This window comes from Typopeltis vanoorti, chromosome 26 (genome assembly GCF_054136105.1).
Source record: "Typopeltis vanoorti isolate ZY-2024b chromosome 26, IOZ_Tvanoo_1.0, whole genome shotgun sequence".
Lineage (NCBI taxonomy): Eukaryota > Metazoa > Arthropoda > Arachnida > Uropygi > Thelyphonidae > Typopeltis > Typopeltis vanoorti.
In genome coordinates, this window is record NC_143574.1 from 22,154,064 (window position 1) to 22,166,163 (window position 12,100).

Consider the following 12,100-nt stretch of genomic DNA (forward strand, 5'->3'; position numbering starts at 1 on the left):
GGTAATTTGGTGTGTTAATTGCTTTCCTGTTCCACACACATTCATTCAACTGGCTCTCTATTACAGGAACCTTGCTTATTCTATTACATAATCTACAACTGTAATCGATTTACCCTCTTCACTAAAAATTGCACTTAAGTAGTTAAAACACCTAACTTGTTCTAGAGATTAATAATGAGAATGTAAATGACAATTACTATTTTAGGATTTTGGATGGTTTAGGTATTTTTAAGCCCAATTTTCATAGGAGAGTTTGAGTAGTAATTCAGTTTGGTTAACAAGTTTTTATTTAAGAGAATAAAAAACTAAGGTTAATATCCCATTTTCTGATAATGGGTTTAATGATTTTAATACCACTTAATAATGTGATCATTAGTAACTTTCTCCACTCTTATTAATTATATATAAACATGCCTTGATTAAATATCAACACTCACTCACTTGTATATTTTCCATTTTAATCTGATTTACAGCTAAATAAAATCTATATTTTAAAATTTGCCAAGAAATTATATTCTTGTTTTATCCTTTATCCAAGCATAAGTGAACAAACTTTGAGAAATTATAGGTAGATGATACTATATCTGCTGTTTATTTGCCATACACAGTAGTTTTATATATGGTTTACAATTTTTACCAGGGCAATGCATCATATGCAATTTTGAGTTTTACAAAACTACTCAACTTCCATCAATTTTTAAGTAAAAATCTGGTATTGGCAAACCCTATTATCTTAACCTGACATGTTCTTGACTATTTGTTTACAGCTGTGATTAGCTTCTTCTCAAGCATCCCTGCACAAATCTTGCTAAGAATTTCAGTATTAATACTTACATTCTTAATTTCCTTTCATTATTATTATCAGGCTTCCATGGAATCAAAAGACACATCATGGGAGATCCGACTGTCTCACACATACAGCTCATCATACTATAATTAAATGCATTTCATATCTCTGCACTCACTGCACTATGGAAATGCACTCTACTCACAACTCTCCATGCAATAATAATAATAATCCTCATTCTCCTCTCACACTCTCTTATCTAGGGATGGCCTTTTGTCCCCCCCCCCCATCTTCTCCATTTTAAACCATCCACACTAATCTGGTAATAACCACTTACCACCTGATGCGACAATCATATCCTTCTCCCCACTCTCCTATCAAAAGCTGCAAATTGTTTCCTTGATTTTCTTCATACTCAACATGGCAGAGACCAGAAATCATCTTAGTCAATTATCTCTGGCCCCTTTCCATTATATCTTCATCCTTTTGAAAACCAGATGACTAAATCTGTGCACAGTAATTAATCCATGTGTGGTCTGGTCAAGGCCTTATACAACAGAACCACAATCTCCTTACTTTTACATGTCAGTATTCTCCACATCACTGCTATAATCTGTTGTATAATCCTCATGATTTTAGCAATGTGCTTCCTAAGTTTTAGTTCCACATCCACCATCAATCACCTCCCTTGCCTCCTCTAAGATATTCCCACCAAATGTATACCCTGCATGTTCATCTTTGCTTCTTAAATTTTAAAATCTTATACTTTACATCACTTAATTGTAACCCCACTCACTCACCTATTCACCAAGTCTACTTCATGTTAGAGGCTTAATGGATTATATACAGCACTCAGAAAGGATTAAAACAGAATTTAATATTTCCTATGTTTCGTCTCAGTCACTGAGACATCTTCAGGGATTACAAAAATCTAATGTAACATATACACAAATACCACACAATACTAAGCCCAACCACGTGGGTGACTCTAAAATCCTATCTAGGTGGAGCGTCCCCTAAGGGCAGTTGTAGGTGGCCTGGAATGTAAGGCGGGATCTCTGATGATAAGTGTTTCCCAATCTTAGGAAGCTTAATGTAACTGTATTTATTAAGATTTGGTTGATTTCTGAGAGCTGCTGCCGATTCTAAAAATAGTATCTCTTTTTTTTTGAATTTGCTGTGGTGAAACATGGTGGTTTTTTCCATGAAATCCTGTGGATTGTATCCAAAACATGGTCAGCCAGGCCTGACTGACCATAGTACTGGATGCAGATGTGTGACTTGTGTTCCTCCAGGCGAATGGTTGCCAATTTTCTGTCTGTTCCAAAGTACGCCAGCTTACAGGAACAGGGTACTTCAGGCACCGAGAGAGGAAGGAGCTGATCTTTTGTAGAATGGATAAGGGTAGCAAGTTTGCGGTGGGGCTTAAATGCTGTGTTGTAGGTTGTACTTTTTTAAAATCTTGGCTATTTTTTCTGATGTGCCATGGATGTAGAGTTTTAATAAGACTAGGGAATAGGGGAGGAACTGATTATTTTTTTAATAATCAGTTCCTTATTAATTTTAATAATCAATAATCTGTGATTGCTGTAGCCATTGGAGAGGAAAGTGTTATGTATATGGTCAAGCTCAGTTGTAAGGGCGGTTCCACTGGAACAAAGATTGTGGACTCTCTTGGTTAGAGTTTTAATAATGCCATATTGTTGAGCGGGGTGGTGGTGGTGGGAGAGTTTGTGAATGTATCTGCCTGTGTGCGTAGGTTTCCTATATACAGTGAAGGAAAGTGTACTGTTAGGAAGGCATGTAACTTTAGGAAGGTTTACCCTTCCTAACAAATTAGGAAGGGTAAACAATTGTTCTTTTCCTTTTCCATCGTAAACTGGATTCTTGGATGTAGGCTGTTGAGGTGACTGAGTAAGGTGACTGAGTAAGGAGTCTAATATGTCTGGGCCATGAGGCCAAATAGGGAATACATCATCTACATATCTTACCCAGATAGAAGGTTTGAGAGGGGCTGAGTCTGTGGCTCATTCTTCAAAATTTTCCACATAAAAATTGGCAAGAGGGGGTGAGGAGGGAAATCCATGGCAGTTCTCTCTATCTACTTGTAGATTTTGTTCTTCCAAGAAAAATAACCAGAATTGATGGCAAAGGAAAAGAGATCTAAGATCTCAGAAGGAGAAACGTTTTCTAAGAGTGTTAAGGTATCAATTAAGGGAATATTGGTAAACAGTGAGGAGATGTCAAAGCTTACCAATATGTCTGTTATTTAAGGTTAGATTTTCTATAAGAGTTTTAAAATGGGTAGAGTTTTTTTATATAGGATGTGGGGGGGGGGGGTCAGAGAGTTGGCCAGCTGTTTTGACAATTTGTAGCAAGGTGCGATAGTGGCATCTACTATAGGTCTTAGTGAGGAATTGGGTTTGTTGATTTTTGGTAAACCGTATATTCGGGGTATATTCCTACCTACATCCCACTAGAACACGACCCCACAAAAACACAAGTCAAAAAATTAAACAACTTACTTAAAAAAAGTATCTTCCTGGCCGCCGGACATTATGAAAAAACTCAAACCTTTCGGTTCTCCTCCCCCCCCCCCCCCCCGAATATATGGTTTACCAAAAATCCACAAACTCAATTCCCCACTAAGACCTATAGTAGATGCCACTAATGCACCTTGCTACAAACTGTCAAAACAGCTGGCAAATTCTCTGACCCCCTCCCCCCTCACTGGACTTTCCACATCCTACATAAAAAAACTCTACCCATTTTAAAACCCTTATAGAAAATCTAACCTTAAATAACACAGACAAAACTTTGACATCTCTTCACTGTTTACCAATATTCCCTTAATTGATACCTTAACACTCTTAGAAAACGTTTTTCCTTCTGATATCTTAGATCTCTTTTCCTTTGCCATCAATTCTGGTTATTTTTCTTGGAAGAACAAAATCTACAAGCAGGTATAGGGAACCACCATGGGTTCCCCCCCCTGCCAATCAAAACAAAACTTCAGGAACAATGGCAGACAAGAAATTAAGAGTTCCAAGGGCATATTGCAAAAGAAGGTAAAATAGCTCAAAGGATCACTTGAAGACTTCTACACTAAAAAAAAATGAAGTCTCTTTATAAGGCTACATCTGGATTAGTGTGCAACAGATTTGGCCACCAGTTTCCTAGGATATGTAAGAGGAAGAGAGGATCAAGAGGTGAGCAATAAAATTGATGACTGGTTTATTAGGATAGAATGAAGGTTTGTGAGTTACAAAATCTAATTGATAGGCAGAAAAGAGAAGATATAAAAGAAACACAAGTTACCTAAGAAATTTTATAGCAGAGTTGTGAAAAAAAATTTTAATGCATAACAGGATAAGAAAGTTGTGCAAGAGAATGCAACACAAGGGAATAAAGAATTAATGTTTTGCTTAGAAAGTAGGAGAGAAGGAGTGGAATAGGTTGCCAAAAGTGATAGTGAGTGTTGTGTCAGTGAATGAGGAATGATAGGTACTGTGCAAACAATGACTAGTGTGGGAATCCTGTAACAAGTCTCCAGACACCATGAGAGTGTAATAATGATAACAAATACCTCAGGGTTGATTAATTAGTCATCATCATCATCAAATTCCTGCCATGTACCCTCAAGGGGGTGTACAGGATATGATAGTACTACATGAAAAATTTACATCATTACTAACTTCCTATCTACAATTTTCCTCCAAATCATTCTGTTACTTGTCAAGACTCCAACATTATCAGAGCTTATATTTCTATCGTCTAAGGCACTTTGTACCATATCAATCCACCTATATCTTGGTCTTCCTCTGGGTTGCTTTGCTGCCAACCTAGCAGAGAACACTTGTTTTGCTAATCTTTCCTCGCCCATTCTGTTTGAGTGACCATACCAGCATACAAGCAATTAGTCCTTTGCAAAATATTCATGCATTAATGCTACTCTTTAAAGTTTCAATTTTATTCATACCTCAAATTATTTGTCATCATTATTTGCATCCCTCATAAGTCTTTCCTTTATTATATTCACTCCTAAAAAATACCACAATCATTCACTGTACTTATTTTGCATATTTTACAATGACTTGCATATAGGACATAGAAAACAATCTATTTTGGGAGAGTTTCTGAATGTTTGACAGAGTTTGATGATTTATAAAATAAATCTGTTTATATATGTATGCATATATATTTATAGCGAAAGATGGAAAGAACCCACTGAAGAACTTTATGGAAAAATGAAAGACCAACGAAAATTGAATTAATAGAGCAAAATGAAATCTCAACAGAAGAAAGAGGTCCTGAAATACTAAAGAGAGAAGTAGAAACAGCAATTAAGGAATTAAAAACTAGAAAGATGGAAGGAGTGGATGGAATACCTAGTGAAATCCTAAAACAACTGGAGGACAAAGGTATAATAGAATAATAGAAACATGGAAACTATGCAACTTCATTTACAAAACAGGAGAATGGCCTAAAGATTTCACAGATTATTCTTATACTAACTGAAAAGAAAAGCAATCCTACTAAGTGCAGTGACTACAGAACTATAAGCATGCTTTCGCATGCCTCTAAAGTACTGCTAAGAATATTAAATTGATGATTGGATAATAGAGTAGAGTATTTTCTGGGAGATGATCAGTTTGGATTTAGAAAAGACAGAGGAACTAGAGATGCAACTGGAGTAATGAGGACCATATGCAAAAGGAATATAGACGTTTATAAAGTAAATAAAGAAGTTTATATATATATATATATATATATATATATAAAATGTTTCGTCAACCAAAAGTGTTTGACATGGTGAAATAGGAAAATCTGATGGAAGTGTTATGCAAAATAGGTTTAGATTGGAGAGACCGAAGGTTAATAGTTGAATTTATATGAACCAGACTGCCATAATAAAGACAAAAGTAGAAAAAAGTAAAAAATGTGTGATTGGCAAGGTGTAAGTCAGGGATGCTGCCTGTCACCGACGCTCTTCAATATATTTGCAGAAGAAATGATAAAAGAAGCATGTGATGAAGAGAAAAGAGGAATCACTATTGGAGGAAGAACAATATAAAATATTAGATTCACAGACGATCAAGCAATATTAGCTAATACTGAAGATGAACTACAGCACCTAATGCAAAAATTTGAAAGTATATGCATGCAAGAAATATGATATGAAAATTAACACAAAGAAACAAAAGTGATGAGAGTCTCCAGGAAACCAGGAAGTGTTAAGGTGATGATGAATGGAGAAAGTGTAGAGCAAGTGAGACAATACAAACACCTTGGTAGCATAATACAAGAAAATGGAAAATGTGACATGGAAATAAAAGAAAGAATTAACAAAGAAAAATATGCATTTTATAGCAAGAAAAATTTGTTTATAAATAAAAGTAATAAAAATTGAAAGAAAAGGCTTATTAAGTGTTATATTTGGAGTATGACTTATATGGGTCAGAAACATGGACAATTGGGAAGAAAGATGCTAAAATGTTGGAGGCATTTGAAATGTGGTTATGGAGAAGAATAGAGAAAATAAAGTGGACTGAAAAAAGTACCAATGAAGAAGCATTACAAAGAGTTGAAGAAAGGAATTTACTAAAGACCATAAGACAAAGAAAGCATAACTGGATAGGATATGTATTGAGAGGAGACAGCCTACTGAAAAAGTTATAAAAGGGAAAATTGAAGGAAAGTGACCAAGAGGAAGGAGACAACTAATGATGCTTGATGATATAATGGGCATAAGAGGATATCAAGAAATAAAGGAGGAAGCAAGAGACAGAGGAAATTAGAGGAAGAGAATTTGCTGAGATATACCATTTAAACCTGTTAAAAGACAGAACACTAATGATGATATTTATGTTATGAAATCAAGTTTCTGTTAATGTCTTAATATTCCAAAGTGCACCTAAATTTGATTAATTTTTTTTTTTTTTTATAAATTCAAGTGTTTTGAATTAAAATATGTATTTAGAGATAAAATTTTAATAAGCAAACCAAATATAAAATAAAATTAAACCCCTTTTTACATCTTATTATTATTATTATTATTTGACACCTCCTTTGTTAATATTTTTAATTTATATACACTTCCAGAGTTTTCCCTGGAAGTAATTAAATCAATCAGTGTGACACTGATAAAAAGCAAGCAATACTCAATAACAATTGCAATATTCTGTTCCTTAGAACAATTTTTTCATGGCGACTTACTACATCCATGCTGATCAGGAAAAAAGTTTCGATGTGAACTGAGATCCTGTTTTTTTGTTGTTTTGGCATTACAACCAAAGCAACTAAGATTATGAATCTTAGTATATTACATCTGTACATTGCCTATTCTTTTAGCTAGTTTTTTGTTTTGCATAACGAAAACCCTGAGAGTACATATGAGACTGACTGACTCACATGGATTGAGGAATCTTTAACAACATACAACAACCCACAGAGTTATATAAAAATAACATTGCACTTACAAAAATTAAGTGAAACTACTTTACCAATAAATTGAAACACTTACTTTACTAATAAATAAGTAAAATTAGCATATCCCTATCAGTGAGCAAAATTAACATTTCATTGGCAGTAAGAGAAAAATGAGTGAGGTTGTTATGCAAGGGGATTCGATGATTCAGGGTATGCAGAACAGAATATTGGAGGAGTACTTGCCTGGAGGAACAACAGAGTGTGGCAATGAAAAGAGGGAAACTGTGGATGAGAAAAAGTAGTGTGAATTGGTTAGCAAAAGATTTCAAACTGATGTTAGGTATTGTGCAGCAGAAGAGTGTAAGAGAATAGACAGTGAGTCTATTGCTAAAGTATGACAATAGAAAACCAAGAAGAAGAACAGTGACAGTGATTGATCTGATAGTGAGAATTAGGAAATATTTATAATACATGCAAGCTTGAGGTGCATTTGACACAGAAGGAAGCTGTATACATTAAAACAATTTAAACATCCATTTAAGGATGCAGACATTTGGAGAGGTTTGTTGCTTTCTGGCCAAGGGAGAGCTTATGGCAGGAAAATAGAGTTTGCAAGATGGACGGTGGCAAGGATGGTGTCATGTGAGGGACAGTGGTTTAGAGGATGAGATGTACAGTATATTGCAGAATCAAGTGAAGGCTGAAGAGTGTAATAATAGTTATATGAATACTGACAATGCACTGGTTTCTCTCTATATATTAAATCAATCAGTGTGACACTGATTGACTTAGTCTGACTGAAGATTATTGGTATCAGTGAAATGTGGTTGATGGAGGAGGAAGATGTACTGACAGGGATAGAAACTGAAGGATGTAGAATATTTTGACAGGAGAGGGAAGATAAATGAAGTGGTGGAGTAAATAAAGAATTGTGCCCTCTCATATTGGAGAATTAAGAGGGAAATGATATTGATGTCTTTAAGAGAATATAGCATGAGGTAAAGGTGGAAAGGATAGGATATTTAGTAATGACGATAATGATGTTGCAACAGACTAGGAAAAATGGAGTAAAGAGCAAGAAAGGTCAGATGTTAGTTGGGAACCAGTTATAAAACATCTGTTAGCAGCAAAGGCAAATTTCACACCTTAAATGGAAAAGACAAAGCAATTTGGATGCGTAAAGAAAATCAAACAGGCATAGCAGATGAAAGAGACCATCAGATTGTATGAGGAATACAAGGCTCAAGCTGGGAAGGTAGCTAATGTACAAAGGGGAGAAACCTTAGAATATGAGAGGAGACTAACATTGTGATCCAAAGAGAAACTTGAGTTCTTTTACTATGTGGCCTGCAAGAGGGAAAAATGACTGTGAAAATGAATGACCCAGCTGGATGGACATGGTAGTCTGGTTATCAATGCAGATGATGTAGAGCTGGTTAATGATTGCATTACTAGCTGTATCATCCTTGTAAAGCTCATTTTATTCCCAGAGAGAGATAGGGAGCTGAAGGATTAGAGAATGAAGTATTCCAAATACTGAGCACTCTATATGTCAGTAGAACTAGATGGGATTTCACCAAGTTTTAAGTGAGCATGTAAGAAACTGACCATGCTATTGATTTAGCTGTTTTAATGAAAGTCTTGCAATGGGCAAGTTCCTAAGGATTGGTAGGAGGACATGTATGCCACTGCATAAGGGTGACGATAGAATGGAAGTATCGCACTATAGACTGGTTTGTCTGTTCTTTGACTGTGGTTGTTAAAAGTTTAAGAAAGTAAGAGCTCATATACAGAATTAAGCAGATTATTTATGAAAGCTAACATGGATGTATTTAGAGGCATTCCTTTTTATTTAGAAATCTGATGACCTTTTATAATAAACAATAGCGAATGAAGGAAAGGCATACACTATCATTTTTTCTGAATTTTGCAAAGGCATTAGGGTGCCACATCATGATACATTAATAATTAAGTTGCAACCTATGGGGTTTAGATAATAGGCTAGTGAATTGGACACTGACACCAATATTAAGGAGTAGAAGGATTACAAATGAAGTTGCACCTGGTTCAGTAATGGTACTGTTATTGTTTAACCTGTTTGCATATTATATGAATCTTGGGGAGATTATTACTAATAGTGCTGATGTTATGGCTTTTCAGGAAGATTTGAATAAGATAAAAAATTTACTCATATAAACTGCCAAAAAACAAGGAGTCAAATAAAATATCAGTTTAATACAGCTAAATGTAGAGTTCTGAAATATGGTATCCACAGATAAAACTGCATACTCTCCTGGCTCAGCTATACCAAAAGTGAAGGAAGCAAGGGACCTTGGGGTGATGGTAGATTGAAGTTCAGAGGTCATATTATTAACGGTGTGAAGACAACACCAAAAGTTGCAGCAGTAATGAGGAGGATATTGTTTAGGAGAGATAAGAGGGTAATAATACCATTTTTAAAGCCCTGATTAGGCCATATCTAGATTACTCTGTTCTGATCTAGTCGCTGAGATTGGGAGGAGGGAGGTGAAGTAAATATAGAAGGGGTGCAGAGGTGTATAACAAAAATGATATTGGGACTACAGAACATTGGTTGAGGAGAGACAGAGTATATAATGTGCTGAGTCTGGGAAAAGAGATAAGGGTGTGACAAGACAGATATTTAAACTATTTAGAGGTAATAATTAGATTAATTAACAACAAGAGATTTTTCATATAATTCATAATACAACAAAGGGAAGGAACAAGTGGCAATACCTAGAAGCTGCAAAAGGATGTAGTGAGTATGAAGATAAGAAATACAAATTTTGCATAGAGCACACAGACTAAGATTATAAGAGTGCAGACAGCAAGTTTAAGGGGCAGTATGATAGACATTGTAATATAACAATATTACATATAATAATAACAATAAGGTTTGACATCACTAAGGAAGTTCAAACAAACTGACCTAAAGGCAGGCAGTTTGGATGTTTTTTTTTTTTATTTCATTTAGTTTTTGTCATAATTAGTGTTCTTCATATTGCCAGTAAAAATGCTTTCTCCCTCATTTTAGCTTCACTCATCATTGGGAAATTTTCCTTAAATAAATAGATATTTTTATTTAGAGATTTAATAAAATCTATCAAGACAAACTCAATGGGAAGAAGAAAATATAAAACTTTTTCTGAATCAATTAGATGCTTATGGCAAATTCTTCTGCCACCAAATAAAATCTGCTTAGCAGAACATTTTTGTTCCAAAAGAACAACTTTAACATTTTTATTTTAGATAAGAGTGCATACAGTAAGTGAGTAAGAGGTAGTATGATAGTCATTGTACTATAACAATATTACATATAATAATAATAGGATTTAACAACACTAAGAAAGCTCAAACAAACTGACCTAGAGGCCAGCAGTGTGTGCAATAGTATGTCTCCTACAATAAGTCCCTGACTCTATGGAGGTCAGATGATAATAATAAGAATAAAGTTATTTTACTTTCTTTTAAGATTTTATTTTATTTAAAATATTAGTGGGAAAATAAAATAAAAATAAATAAGATGTATAAAATTCAATCTTATGTACAAACAAACAAAAAAAAACTAATGCACATTTCTTTAATTTGTCAACTTGCCTCTCCTGTCAAGGTTGAACTCACCCCCCCCCCCTCACATCTGAGAACTTGAAAATCTAATAACCCGCAATGAGTTCCATGACTTCACGGAAGTATTCAGTTAGTTAATTAGTATTGTTATTATTACATTCTCTTTAAGTCGAATACTTGAAGGGAAAATAGCAATTTTTTCCTTTAATCTAAATTATTAAATTCATACGATAATTGCTATTATTAACAAAAATGTTTTTTATAATTCTAGTACGAATGCATAAGATTAATGATAATAATAATAATAATTTTTTTTATGGTTCACAAATATGATAGCACAAGTGATGATCAATTATTATAACCAAATTAATAAGGCCACAAAAACAAAAAATTACTTTATCTAGAAGATAGTGATGTGAACTTTTATGTATTTCCATTTTTACGTTATTCGACGTAACATGTGGGAAAGATGGGGAAAATAAACCAAGGGCTTCGATGAAACTTTATGACTGGGAGAGGATGGAGGAAAGAAATTAGAGACCAAGAGTCTAAAAAAATGTGAGAGCATTTCAATGACCAACACGAAAAACTTCAAAGCACATGGCTATAAAAATCGAATGTATCTAATTAAAGAGATTAGAAATAAAAAAATTAATATAGGTACTCGCTTTATATTACCCTGGATAAAGACGTTCACTCTGTATATAAATATATACGACACATAACATGAATCACAAATTCATTCATTTACAAGAAATCACCGTCTGCTGGGTATGACAACAAGCAACTCCGCCACCTATGATATAAAACTGAGCGGGAGAGAAATATAACAAACTGATTATTATTATTATTCGTGACACCTCCAAGGAGTCCGAAGACTGATTATTATTATTATTATTATTATTATTATTATTATTATTATTATTATTATTATTATTATTATTATTATTATTATTATGTGACACCTCCAGGGAGTGCAAAGACTCATCGAGGGAGAATGTGCCAACAGCATCGAACGATTAATTCTCTTCCAACTACTAACCGCGCTCAAAGTTGCTTAGTTTTTTGCGAGCCATTAGTAGCAGAAGCTCTACCAATCGACCAACCTTTATACAAATAAAGTTCCGACAGTCTTTTATTCCTTTAATTGTAACCATACTTGAATCTAGATTCTTTATTTCTACTTTATATTACCAACATCAACGACAGGTGACAAATATATTATACATTCAGTACCCTGGATAGACACAGGGCTTACAGAAATTATACTACACAATTATATTCATTTTTTAATCC

The 12,100-nt window shown here is 34.3% G+C and overlaps 1 protein-coding gene across 3 annotated transcripts in view; it reads right to left on the reverse strand.

Annotated features, from left to right (window-relative positions):
- Positions 1 to 11,595, reverse strand: part of Ctl2 (Choline transporter-like 2) — a 278,235-nt gene extending 266,640 nt beyond the window's left edge. For 2 of the 3 annotated variants that reach the window (XM_090414973.1, XM_090414971.1), the window contains exon 1: positions 11,483 to 11,595. The gene's annotated coding sequence lies outside the window, so the exon portion shown is untranslated. The remainder of the gene's footprint in view (positions 1 to 11,482) is intronic. The other variant, XM_090414972.1, reaches the window with a different exon arrangement.
- Between the last annotated feature and the right edge of the window lie 505 nt (positions 11,596 to 12,100).